General features: G+C 40.2%; 1 long non-coding RNA gene across 1 annotated transcript in view; it reads right to left on the bottom strand.

The window, feature by feature from the left end:
• LOC139241307 (uncharacterized) overlaps positions 1-11,940 on the bottom strand; it is a 59,731-nt gene extending 47,791 nt beyond the window's left edge. Inside the window, exon 1 of the long non-coding RNA XR_011588839.1 lies at positions 11,807-11,940. This is a non-coding gene — a long non-coding RNA (uncharacterized lncRNA). The remainder of the gene's footprint in view (positions 1-11,806) is intronic.
• Positions 11,941-13,832: the final 1,892 nt, after the last annotated feature.

The raw sequence follows: 13,832 nt of genomic DNA, 5'->3' as shown, positions 1-13,832 counted from the left end.
ATGGATGTATAGTTACACGGATGGATGAATATTTACACGGATGGATGTATAGTTACACGGATGGATGTATAGTTACACGGATGGATGAATAGTTACACGGATGGATGAATATTTACACGGATGGATGAATATTTACACGGATGGATGAATATTTACGCGGATGGATGAATAGATACACGGATGAATGAATATTTACATGGATGGATGAATATTTACACGGATGGATGAATATTTACACGGATGGATGAATAGATACACGGATGGATGAATATTTACACGGATTGATGAATAGATACACGGATGGATGAATAGATATACGGATGGATGAATATTTACACGGATGGATGAATATTTACACGGATGGATGAATAGATACACGGATGGATGAATAGATACACGGATGGATGAATATTTACATGGATTGATGAATATTTACACGGATGGATGAATAGATACACGGATGGATGAATATTTACGCGGATGGATGAATAGATACACGGATTGATGAATAGATACACGGATGGATGAATAGATACACGGATGGATGAATATTTACACGGATGGATGAATATTTACACGGATGGATGAATAGATACACGGATGGATGAATAGATACACGGATGGATGAATATTTACACGGATTGATGAATAGATACACGGATTGATGAATATTTACACGGATGGATGAATATTTACACGGATGGATGAATATTTACACGGATGGATGAATATTTACACGGATTGATGAATAGATACACGGATGGATGAATATTTACACGGGTTGATGAATAGATACACGGATGGATGAATAGATACACGGATTGATGAATAGATACACGGATGGATGAATATTTACACGGAAGGATGAATAGATACACGGATGGATGAATATTTACACGGATTGATGAATAGATACACGGATGGATGAATAGATACACGGATGGATGAATATTTACACGGATGGATGAATAGATACACGGATGGATGAATATTTACACGGATTGATGAATAGATACACGGATGGATGAATAGATACACGGATGGATGAATATTTACACGGATGGATGAATAGATACACGGATGGATGAATATTTACACGGATGGATGAATATTTACACGGATGGATGAATAGATACACGGATTGATGAATAGATACACGGATTGATGAATATTTACACGGATGGATGAATATTTACACGGATGGATGAATATTTACACGGATGGATGAATATTTACACGGATGGATGAATAGATACACGGATGGATGAATATTTACACGGATTAATGAATATTTACACGAATGGATGAATATTTACACGGATGGATGAATATTTACACGGATGGATGAATATTTACACGGATGGATGAATATTTACACGGATTGATGAATAGATACACGGATGGATGAATATTTACACGGATGGATGAATATTTACACGGATGGATGAATATTTACACGGATTGATGAATAGATACACGGATGGATGAATATTTACACGGATGGATGAATAGATACACGGATGGATGAATAGATACACGGATAGATGAATATTTACACGGATGGATGAATAGATACACGGATGGATGAATATTTACACGGATGGATGAATAGATACACGGATGGATGAATAGATACACGGATAGATGAATAGCTACACGGATGGATGAATAGATACACGGATGGATGAATAGATACACGGATGGATGAATATTTACACGGATGGATGAATAGATACACGGATAGATGAATATTTACACGGATGGATGAATAGATACACGGATGGATGAATATTTACACGGATGGATGAATATTTACACGGATGGATGAATATTTACACGGATGGATGAATAAATACACGGATGGATGAATAGATACACGGATAGATGAATAGATACACGGATTGATGAATATTTACGCGGATGGATGAATATTTACACGGATGGATGAATACTTACACGGATGGATGAATATTTACACGGATGGATGAATAGATACACGGATGGATGAATATTTACACGGATTGATGAATAGATACACGGATAGATGAATAGATACACGGATGGATGAATATTTACACGGATGGATGAATATTTACACGGAGGGATGAATATTTACACGGATGGATGAATATTTACACGGATGGATGTATATTTACCCGGATGGATGAATAGATACACGGATGGATGAATATTTACACGGATGGATGAATAGATACACGGATTGATGAATTGATACACCGATTGATGAATATTTACGCGGATGGATGAATATTTACACGGATGGATGAATAGATACACGGATGGATGAATATTTACACGGATGGATGAATAGATACACGGATGGATGAATATTTACACGGATGGATGAATAGATACACGGATGGATGAATAGATACACGGATGGATGAATAGATTCACGGATGGATGAATATTTACACGGATTGATGAATAGATACACGGATGGATGAATATTTACACGGATGGATGAATATTTACACGGATGGATGAATAGATACACGGATGGATGAATATTTACACGGATGGATGAATAGATACACGGATTGATGAATATTTACACGGATTGATGAATATTTACACGGATGGATGAATATTTACACGGATGGATGAATATTTACACGGATGGATGTATAGTTACACGGATGGATGTATAGTTACACAGATGGATGAATAGTTACACGGATGGATGTATAGTTACACGGATGGATGTATAGTTACACGGATGGATGAATAGTTACACGGATGGATGAATAGTTACACGGATGGATGAATATTTACACGGATGGATGTATAGTTACACGGATGGATGTATAGTTACACGGATGGATGAATATTTACACGGATGGATGTATAGTTACACGGATGGATGTATAGTTACACGGATGGATGTATAGTTACACGGATGGATGAATAGTTACACGGATGGATGAATATTTACACACATTGATGAATATTTACAAGGATGGATGTATAGTTACACGGATGGATGAATAGTTACACGGATGGATGAATAGTTACACAGATGGATGAATAGATACACGCATGGATGAATATTGACACGGATGGATGTATAGTTACACGGATGGATGAATAGATACACGGATGGATGAATATTTACACGGATTGATGAATAGATACACGGATAGATGAATAGATACACGGATTGATGAATAGATACACGGATAGATGAATAGATACACGGATTGATGAATATTTACGCGGATGGATGAATATTTACACGGATGGATGAATATTTACACGGATGGATGAATAGATACACGGATAGATGAATAGATACACGGATTGATGAATAGATACACCGATTGATGAATATTTACGCGGATGGATGAATATTTACACGGATGGATGAATAGATACACGGATGGATAAATATTTACACGGATGGATGAATAGATACACGGATGGATGAATATTTACACGGATGGATGAATAGATACAGGGATGGATGAATAGATACACGGATGGATGAATAGATACACGGATGGATGAATATTTACACGGATTGATGAATAGATACACGGATGGATGAATATTTACACGGATGGATGAATATTTACACGGATGGATGAATAGATACACGGATGGATGAATATTTACACGGATGGATGAATAGATACACGGATTGATGAATATTTACACGGATTGATGAATATGTACACGGATGGATGAATATGTACACGGATGGATGAATATGTACACGGATGGATGAATATTTACACGGATGGATGAATATTTACACGGATGGATGTATAGTTACACGGATGGATGAATAGTTACACGGATGGATGTATAGTTACACGGATGGATGAATATTTACACGGATGGATGTATAGTTACACGGATGGATGTATAGTTACACGGATGGATGAATAGTTACACGGATGGATGAATATTTACACGCATTGATGAATATTTACACGGATGGATGTATAGTTACACGGATGGATGAATAGTTACACAGATGGATGAATAGTTACACAGATGGATGAATAGATACACGCATGGATGAATATTGACACGGATGGATGAATATTTACACGGATGGATGAATAGTTACACGGATGGATGAATATTTACACGGATGGATGAATATTTACACGGATGGATGAATATTTACACGGATGGATGAATATTTACATGGATTGATGAATATTTACACGGATGGATGAATAGATACACGGATTGATGAATATTTACACGGATGGATGAATATTTACACGGATGGATGAATATTTACACGGATGGATGAATATTTACACGGATGGAAGAATATTTACACGGATTGATGAATATTTACACGGATGGATGAATAGACACGGATGGATGAATATTTACACGGATGGATGAATATTTACACGGATGGATGAATATTTACACGGATTGATGAATAGATACACGGATGGATGTATAGTTACACGGATGGATGAATATTTACACGGATTGATGAATATTTACACGGATGGATGAATATTTACACGGATGGATGAATATTTACACGGATGGATGAATATTTACACGGATTGATGAATATTTACACGGATGGATGAATATTTACACGGATGGATGAATATTTACACGGATTGATGAATAGATACACGGATGGATGTATAGTTACACGGATGGATGAATATTTACACGGATGGATGAATATTTACACGGATGGATGAATATTTACACGGATGGATGAATATTTACACAGATTGATGAATATTTACACGGATGGATGAATAGATACACGGATGGATGAATATTTACACGGATGGATGAATATTTACACGGATGGATGAATATTTACACGGATGGATGAATATTTACACAGAAGGATGAATATTTACACGGATGGATGAATATTTATACGGATGGATGAATATTTACACGGATGGATGAATAGATACACGGATTGATGAATATTTACACGGATTGATGAATAGATACACCGATTGATGAATATTTACACGGATGGATGAATAGATACACGGATGGATGAATATTTACACGGAAGGATGAATATTTACACGTAAGGATGAATAGATACACGGATGGATGAATATTTACACGGATGGATGAATATTTACATGGATGGATGAATATTTACACGGATGGATGAATAGATACACGGATGGATGAATATTTACACGGATTGATGAATAGATACACGGATGGATGAATATTTACACGGATGGATGAATAGATACACGGATGGATGAATATTTGCACGGAAGGTTGAATAGATACACGGATGGATGAATAGATACACGGATGGATGAATATTTACACGGATGGATGAATATTTACACGGATGGATGAATAGATACACGGATGGATGAATATTTACACGGATGGATGAATATTTACACGGATGGATGAATATTTACACGGATGGATGAATAGATACACGGATGGATGAATATTTACACGGATGGATGAATATTTACACGGATGGATGAATAGATACACGGATGGATGAATAGATACACGGATGGATGAATAGATACACGGATGGATGAATATTTACACGGAAGGATGAATAGATACACGGATGGATGAATATTTACACGGATGGATGAATATTTACACGGATGGATGAATATTTACACGGATGGATGAATAGATACACGGATGGATGAATAGATACACGGATAGATGAATAGATACACGGATGGATGAATATTTACACGGATGGATGAATAGATACACGGATGGATGAATATTTACACGGATGGATGAATGTTTACACGGATGGATGAATGTTTACACGGATGGATGAATATTTACACGGATGGATGAATAGATACACGGATGGATGAATAGATACACGGATGGATGAATAGATACACGGATGGATGAATATTTACACGGATGGATGAATATTTACACGGATGGATGAATAGATACACGGATTGATGAATATTTACACGGAAGGATGAATATTTACACGGAAGGATGAATAGATACACGGATGGATGAACATTTACACGGATGGATGAATATTTACACGGATGGATGAATATTTACGCGGATGGATGAATAGATACACGGATGGATGAATATTTACACGGATTGATGAATATTTACACGGATGGATGAATATTTACACGGATGGATGAATAGATACACGGATGGATGAATATTTACACGGATTGATGAATATTTACACGGATTGATGAATATTTACACGGATGGATGAATATTTACGCGGATGGATGAATAGATACACGGATGGATGAATATTTACACGGATGGATGAATATTTACACGGATGGATGAATATTTACACGGATGGATGAATATTTACGCGGATGGATGAATTGATACACGGATGGATGAATATTTACATGGATGGATGAATATTTACACGGATGGATGAATATTTACACGGATGGATGAATAGATACACGGATGGATGAATATTTACACGGATTGATGAATAGATACACGGATGGATGAATAGATACACGGATGGATGAATATTTACACGGATGGATGAATATTTACACGGATGGATGAATAGATACACGGATGGATGAATAGATACACGGATGGATGAATAGATACACGGATGGATGAATATTTACACGGATTGATGAATATTTACACGGATGGATGAATAGATACACGGATGGATGAATATTTACGCGGATGGATGAATAGATACACGGATTGATGAATAGATACACGGATGGATGAATAGATACACGGATGGATGAATATTTACACGGATGGATGAATATTTACACGGATGGATGAATAGATACACGGATGGATGAATAGATACACGGATGGATGAATATTTACACGGATTGATGAATAGATACACGGATTGATGAATATTTACACGGATGGATGAATATTTACACGGATTGATGAATATTTACACGGATTGATGAATAGATACACGGATGGATGAATATTTACACGGATTGATGAATAGATACACGGATGGATGAATAGATACACGGATTGATGAATAGATACACGGATGGATGAATATTTACACGGAAGGATGAATAGATACACGGATGGATGAATATTTACACGGATTGATGAATAGATACACGGATGGATGAATAGATACACGGATGGATGAATATTTACACGGATGGATGAATAGATACAGGAATGGATGAATATTTACATGGATTGATGAATAGATACACGGATGGATGAATAGATACACGGATGGATGAATATTTACACGGATGGATGAATAGATACACGGATGGATGAATATTTACACGGATGGATGAATATTTACACGGATGGATGAATATTTATACGGATGGATGAATAGATACACGGATTGATGAATAGATACACGGATTGATGAATATTTACACGGATGGATGAATATTTACACGGATGGATGAATATTTACACGGATGGATGAATATTTACACGGATGGATGAATAGATACACGGATGGATGAATATTTACACGGATTGATGAATATTTACACGAATGGATGAATATTTACACGGATGGATGAATATTTACACGGATGGATGAATATTTACACGGATTGATGAATAGATACACGGATGGATGAATAGATACACGGATGGATGAATATTTACACGGATGGATGAATATTTACACGGATGGATGAATATTTACACGGATTGATGAATAGATACACGGATGGATGAATATTTACACGGATGGATGAATAGATACACGGATGGATGAATAGATACACGGATAGATGAATATTTACACGGATGGATGAATAGATACACGGATGGATGAATATTTACACGGATGGATGAATAGATACACAGATGGATGAATAGATACACGGATAGATGAATATTTACACGGATTGATGAATATTTACACGGATGGATGAATAGATACACGGATGGATGAATAGATACACGGATGGATGAATAGATACACGGATGGATGAATATTTACACGGATGGATGAATAGATACACGGATAGATGAATATTTACACGGATGGATGAATAGATACACTGATGGATGAATATTTACACGGATGGATGAATATTTACACGGATGGATGAATATTTACACGGATGGATGAATATTTACACGGATTGATGAATATTTACACGGATGGATGAATATTTACACGGATGGATGAATAAATACACGGATGGATGAATAGATACACGGATAGATGAATAGATACACGGATTGATGAATATTTACGCGGATGGATGAATACTTACACGGATGGATGAATATTTACACGGATGGATGAATAGATACACGGATGGATGAATATTTACACGGATTGATGAATAGATACACGGATAGATGAATAGATACACGGATGGATGAATATTTACACGGATGGATGAATATTTACACGGAGGGATGAATATTTACACGGATGGATGAATATTTGCACGGATGGATGTATATTTACCCGGATGGATGAATAGATACACGGATGGATGAATATTTACACGGATGGATGAATAGATACACGGATTGATGAATTGATACACCGATTGATGAATATTTACGCGGATGGATGAATATTTACACGGATGGATGAATAGATACACGGATGGATGAATATTTACACGGATGGATGAATAGATACACGGATGGATGAATAGATACACGGATGGATGAATAGATACACGGATGGATGAATATTTACACGGATTGATGAATAGATACACGGATGGATGAATATTTACACGGATGGATGAATATTTACACGGATGGATGAATAGATACACGGATGGATGAATAGATACACGGATGGATGAATAGATACACGGATTGATGAATATTTACACGGATTGATGAATATTTACACGGATGGATGAATATTTACACGGATGGATGTATAGTTACACGGATGGATGAATAGTTACACGGATGGATGAATAGTTACACAGATGGATGAATAGATACACGCATGGATGAATATTGACACGGATGGATGTATAGTTACACGGATGGATGAATAGATACACGGATGGATGAATATTTACACGGATTGATGAATAGATACACGTATAGATGAATAGATACACGGATTGATGAATAGATACACGGATAGATGAATATTTACACGGATTGATGAATATTTACACGGATGGATGAATATTTACACGGATGGATGAATATTTACACGGATGGATGTATAGTTACACGGATGGATGTATAGTTACACGGAGGGATGAATAGTTACACGGATGGATGTATAGTTACACGGATGGATGTATAGTTACACGGATGGATGAATAGTTACACGGATGGATGAATAGTTACACGGATGGATGAATATTTACACGGATGGATGTATAGTTACACGGATGGATGTATAGTTACACGGATGGATGAATATTTACACGGATGGATGTATAGTTACACGGATGGATGTATAGTTACACGGATGGATGAATAGTTACACGGATGGATGAATATTTACACGCATTGATGAATATTTACACGGATGGATGTATAGTTACACGGATGGATGAATAGTTACACGGATGGATGAATAGTTACACAGATGGATGAATAGATACACGCATGGATGAATATTGACACGGATGGATGTATAGTTACACGGATGGATGAATAGATACACGGATGGATGAATATTTACACGGATTGATGAATAGATACACGGATAGATGAATAGATACACGGATTGATGAATAGATACACGGATAGATGAATAGATACACGGATTGATGAATATTTACGCGGATGGATGAATATTTACACGGATGGATGAATATTTACACGGATGGATGAATATTTACACGGATGGATGAATAGATACACGGATAGATGAATAGATACACGGATTGATGAATAGATACACCGATTGATGAATATTTACGCGGATGGATGAATATTTACACGGATGGATGAATAGATACACGGATGGATGAATAGATACACGGATGGATAAATATTTACACGGATGGATGAATAGATACACGGATGGATGAATATTTACACGGATTGATGAATAGATACACGGATAGATGAATAAGATACACGGATTGATGAATAGATACACGGATAGATGAATAGATACACGGATTGATGAATATTTACGCGGATGGATGAATATTTACACGGATGGATGAATAGATACACGGATGGATGAATAGATACACGGATGGATGAATAGATACAAGGATGGATGAATATTTACACGGATTGATGAATAGATACACGGATGGATGAATATTTACACGGATGGATGAATATTTACACGAATGGATGAATAGATACACGGATGGATGAATATTTACACGGATGGATGAATAGATACACGGATTGATGAATATTTACACGGATTGATGAATATGTACACGGATGGATGAATATGTACACGGATGGATCAATATGTACACGGATGGATGAATATTTACACGGATGGATGAATATTTACACGGATGGATGTATAGTTACACGGATGGATGTATAGTTACACGGATGGATGAATAGTTACACGGATGGATGTATAGTTACACGATGGATGAATATTTACACGGATGGATGTATAGTTACACGGATGGATGTATAGTTACACGGATGGATGAATAGTTACACGGATGGATGAATATTTACACGCATTGATGAATATTTACACGGATGGATGTATAGTTACACGGATGGATGAATAGTTACACAGATGGATGAATAGATACACGCATGGATGAATATTGACACGGATGGATGTATAGTTACACGGATGGATGAATAGTTACACGGATGGATGAATAGTTACACGGATGGATGAATATTTACACGGAATGATGAATAGTTACACGGATGGATGAATAGTTACACGGATGGATGAATAGTTACACGGATGGATGTATAGTTACACGGATGGATGTATAGTTAGACGGATGGATGAATATTTACACGGATGGATGTATAGTTACACGGATGGATGAATAGTTACACGGATGGATGAATAGTTACACGGATGGACGTATAGTTACACGGATGGATGAATATTGACACGGATGGATGTATAGTTACACGGATGGATGAATAGTTACACGGATGGATGAATAGTTACACGGATGGATGAATAGTTACACGGATGGATGAATATTTACACGGAATGATGAATAGTTACACGGATGGATGAATATTTACACGGATGGATGTATTGTTACACGGATGGATGAATATTGACACGGATGGATGTGTAGTTACACGGATGGATGAATAGTTACACGGATGGATGAATAGTTACACGGATGGATGAATATTTACACGGAATGATGAGTAGTTACACGGATGGATGAATAGTTACACGGATGGATGTATAGTTACACGGATGGATGTATAGTTAGACGGATGGATGAATAGTTACACGGATGGATGTATAGTTAGACGGATGGATGAATATTTACACGGATGGATGTATAGTTACACGGATGGATGAATATTTACACGGAATGATGAATAGTTACATGGATGGATGTATAGTTACACGGATGGATGTATAGTTACACGGATGGATGTATAGTTAGACGGATGGATGAATATTTACACGGATGGATGTATAGTTACACGGATGGATGAATAGTTACACAGATGGATGAATAGTTACACGGATGGACGTATAGTTACACGGATGGATGTATAGTTACACGGATGGATGTATAGTTACACGGATGGATGAATAGTTACACGGATGGATGAATATTTACACGATGTCAAGCCCTGAACGGCATGGATATATTCAGACCCGAATCGCTCTGTATTTTTGCACGAGATGTCGATGTGAATCGAAGAGACCCACCAGGTATTACAGCCAATCAGGATGCTGTCGCCGGGTCGAATGTACATGGATGATGCTGCTTTCCTGCCCTCTGATTTGTAGAGATGTAGACAGTCGCACTCAGAAGGAGCAACGCATTTCCCGTCCTGCTCCAATAAACCCTGAGACAACAAAAAAAACAGATTATCCTGTCACTATCACACTGCAGTGTGTGGGAGCTTGCTGTGCGCAAATTGGCTGCTGCGTTTCCCACATTACAACAGTGACTACACTCCAAAAGTACTTCATTGGCTGTAAATCGCTTTGAGACGATTGGTGGTTGTGAAAGGCGCTATAGAAATGCAAGTCTTTGATGATCGATGGAATGCATTATCAGGTGGTTTAGTCTGAGCATGCTCAGTTCACTCTGGCTGAGCAAAGCGAGCTCATGGATCACTCCGCACCGTGTCTCTGTCCTTCATTTGTTCCACGTGGGTAGTGAGCTGAGTCACCGTTCGACGGGACACGGGTAGTGAGCTGAGTCAACGTGCGACGGGACATGGGTAGTGAGCTGAGTCAACGTGCGACGGGACATGGGTAGTGAGCTGAGTCACCGTGCGACGGGGTCGGGTAGTGAGCTGAGTCACCGTGCGACGGGGTCGGGTAGTGAGCTGAGTCACCGTGCGACGGGACACGGGTAATGAGCTGAGTCACCGTGCGACGGGGTCGGGTAGTGAGCTGAGTCACCGTGCGACGGGACACGGGTAGTGAGCTGAGTCACCGTGAGACGGGACACGGGTAGTGAGCTGAGTCACCGTGCGACGGGACACGGGTAGTGAGCTGAGTCAACGTGCGACGGGACATGGGTAGTGAGCTGAGTCACCGTGCGACGGGACACGGGTAGTGAGCTGAGTCACCGTGCGACGGGCCACGGGTAGTGAGCTGAGTCACCGTGAGACGGGACACGGGTAGTGAGCTGAGTCACCGTGCGACGGGACACGGGTAGTGAGCTGAGTCACCGTGCGACGGGACACGGGTAGTGAGCTGAGTCACCGTGCGATGGGGTCGGGTAGTGAGCTGAGTCACCGTGCGACGGGACATGGGTAGTGAGCTGAGTCACCGTGCGACGGGACACGGGTAGTGAGCTGAGTCACCGTGCGGCGGGACACGGGTAGTGAGCTGAGTCACCGTGCGACGGGACACGGGTAGTGAGCTGAGTCACCGTGCGACGGGACACGGGTAGTGAGCTGAGTCACCGTGCGACGGGACACGGGTAGTGAGCTGAGTCACCGTGCGACGGGACACGGGTAGTGAGCTGAGTCACCGTGCGACGGGGTCGGGTAGTGAGCTGAGTCACCGTGCGACGGGACACGGGTAGTGAGCTGAGTCACCGTGCGACGGGACACGGGTAGTGAGCTGAGTCACCGTGAGACGGGGTCGGGTAGTGAGCTGAGTCACCGTTCGACGGGACACGGGTAGTGAGCTGAGTCTCCGTGCGACGGGGCACGGGTAGTGAGCTGAGTCACCGTGCGACGGGACACGGGTAGTGAGCTGAGTCACCGTGCGACGGGACACGGGTAGTGAGCTGAGTCACCGTGCGACGGGACACGGGTAGTGAGCTGAGTCACCGTGCGACGGGACACGGGTAGTGAGCTGAGTCACCATGCGACGGGGTCGGGTAGTGAGCTGAGTCACCGTGCGACGGGACACGGGTAGTGAGCTGAGTCACCGTGCGACGGGACACGGGTAGTGAGCTGAGTCACCGTGCGACGGGGTCGGGTAGTGAGCTGAGTCACCGTGCGACGGGGTCTGGTAGTGAGCTGAGTCACCGTGCGACGGGACACGGGTAGTGAGCTGAGTCGCCGTGCGACGGGGTCGGGTAGTGAGCTGAGTCACCGTGCGACGGGACACGGGTAGTGAGCTGAGTCACCGTGCGACGGGGTCGAGTAGTGAGCTGAGTCACCGTGCGACGGGACACGGGTAGTGAGCTGAGTCACCGTGCGACGGGGTCGGGTAGTGAGCTGAGTCACCGTGCGACGGGGTCAGGTAGTGAGCTGAGTCACCGTGC

The sequence above is a fragment of the Pristiophorus japonicus genome, unplaced genomic scaffold (assembly GCF_044704955.1).
Source record: "Pristiophorus japonicus isolate sPriJap1 unplaced genomic scaffold, sPriJap1.hap1 HAP1_SCAFFOLD_1030, whole genome shotgun sequence".
NCBI lineage: Eukaryota > Metazoa > Chordata > Chondrichthyes > Pristiophoridae > Pristiophorus > Pristiophorus japonicus.
This window is presented reverse-complemented; position numbering and strand designations above follow the sequence as displayed.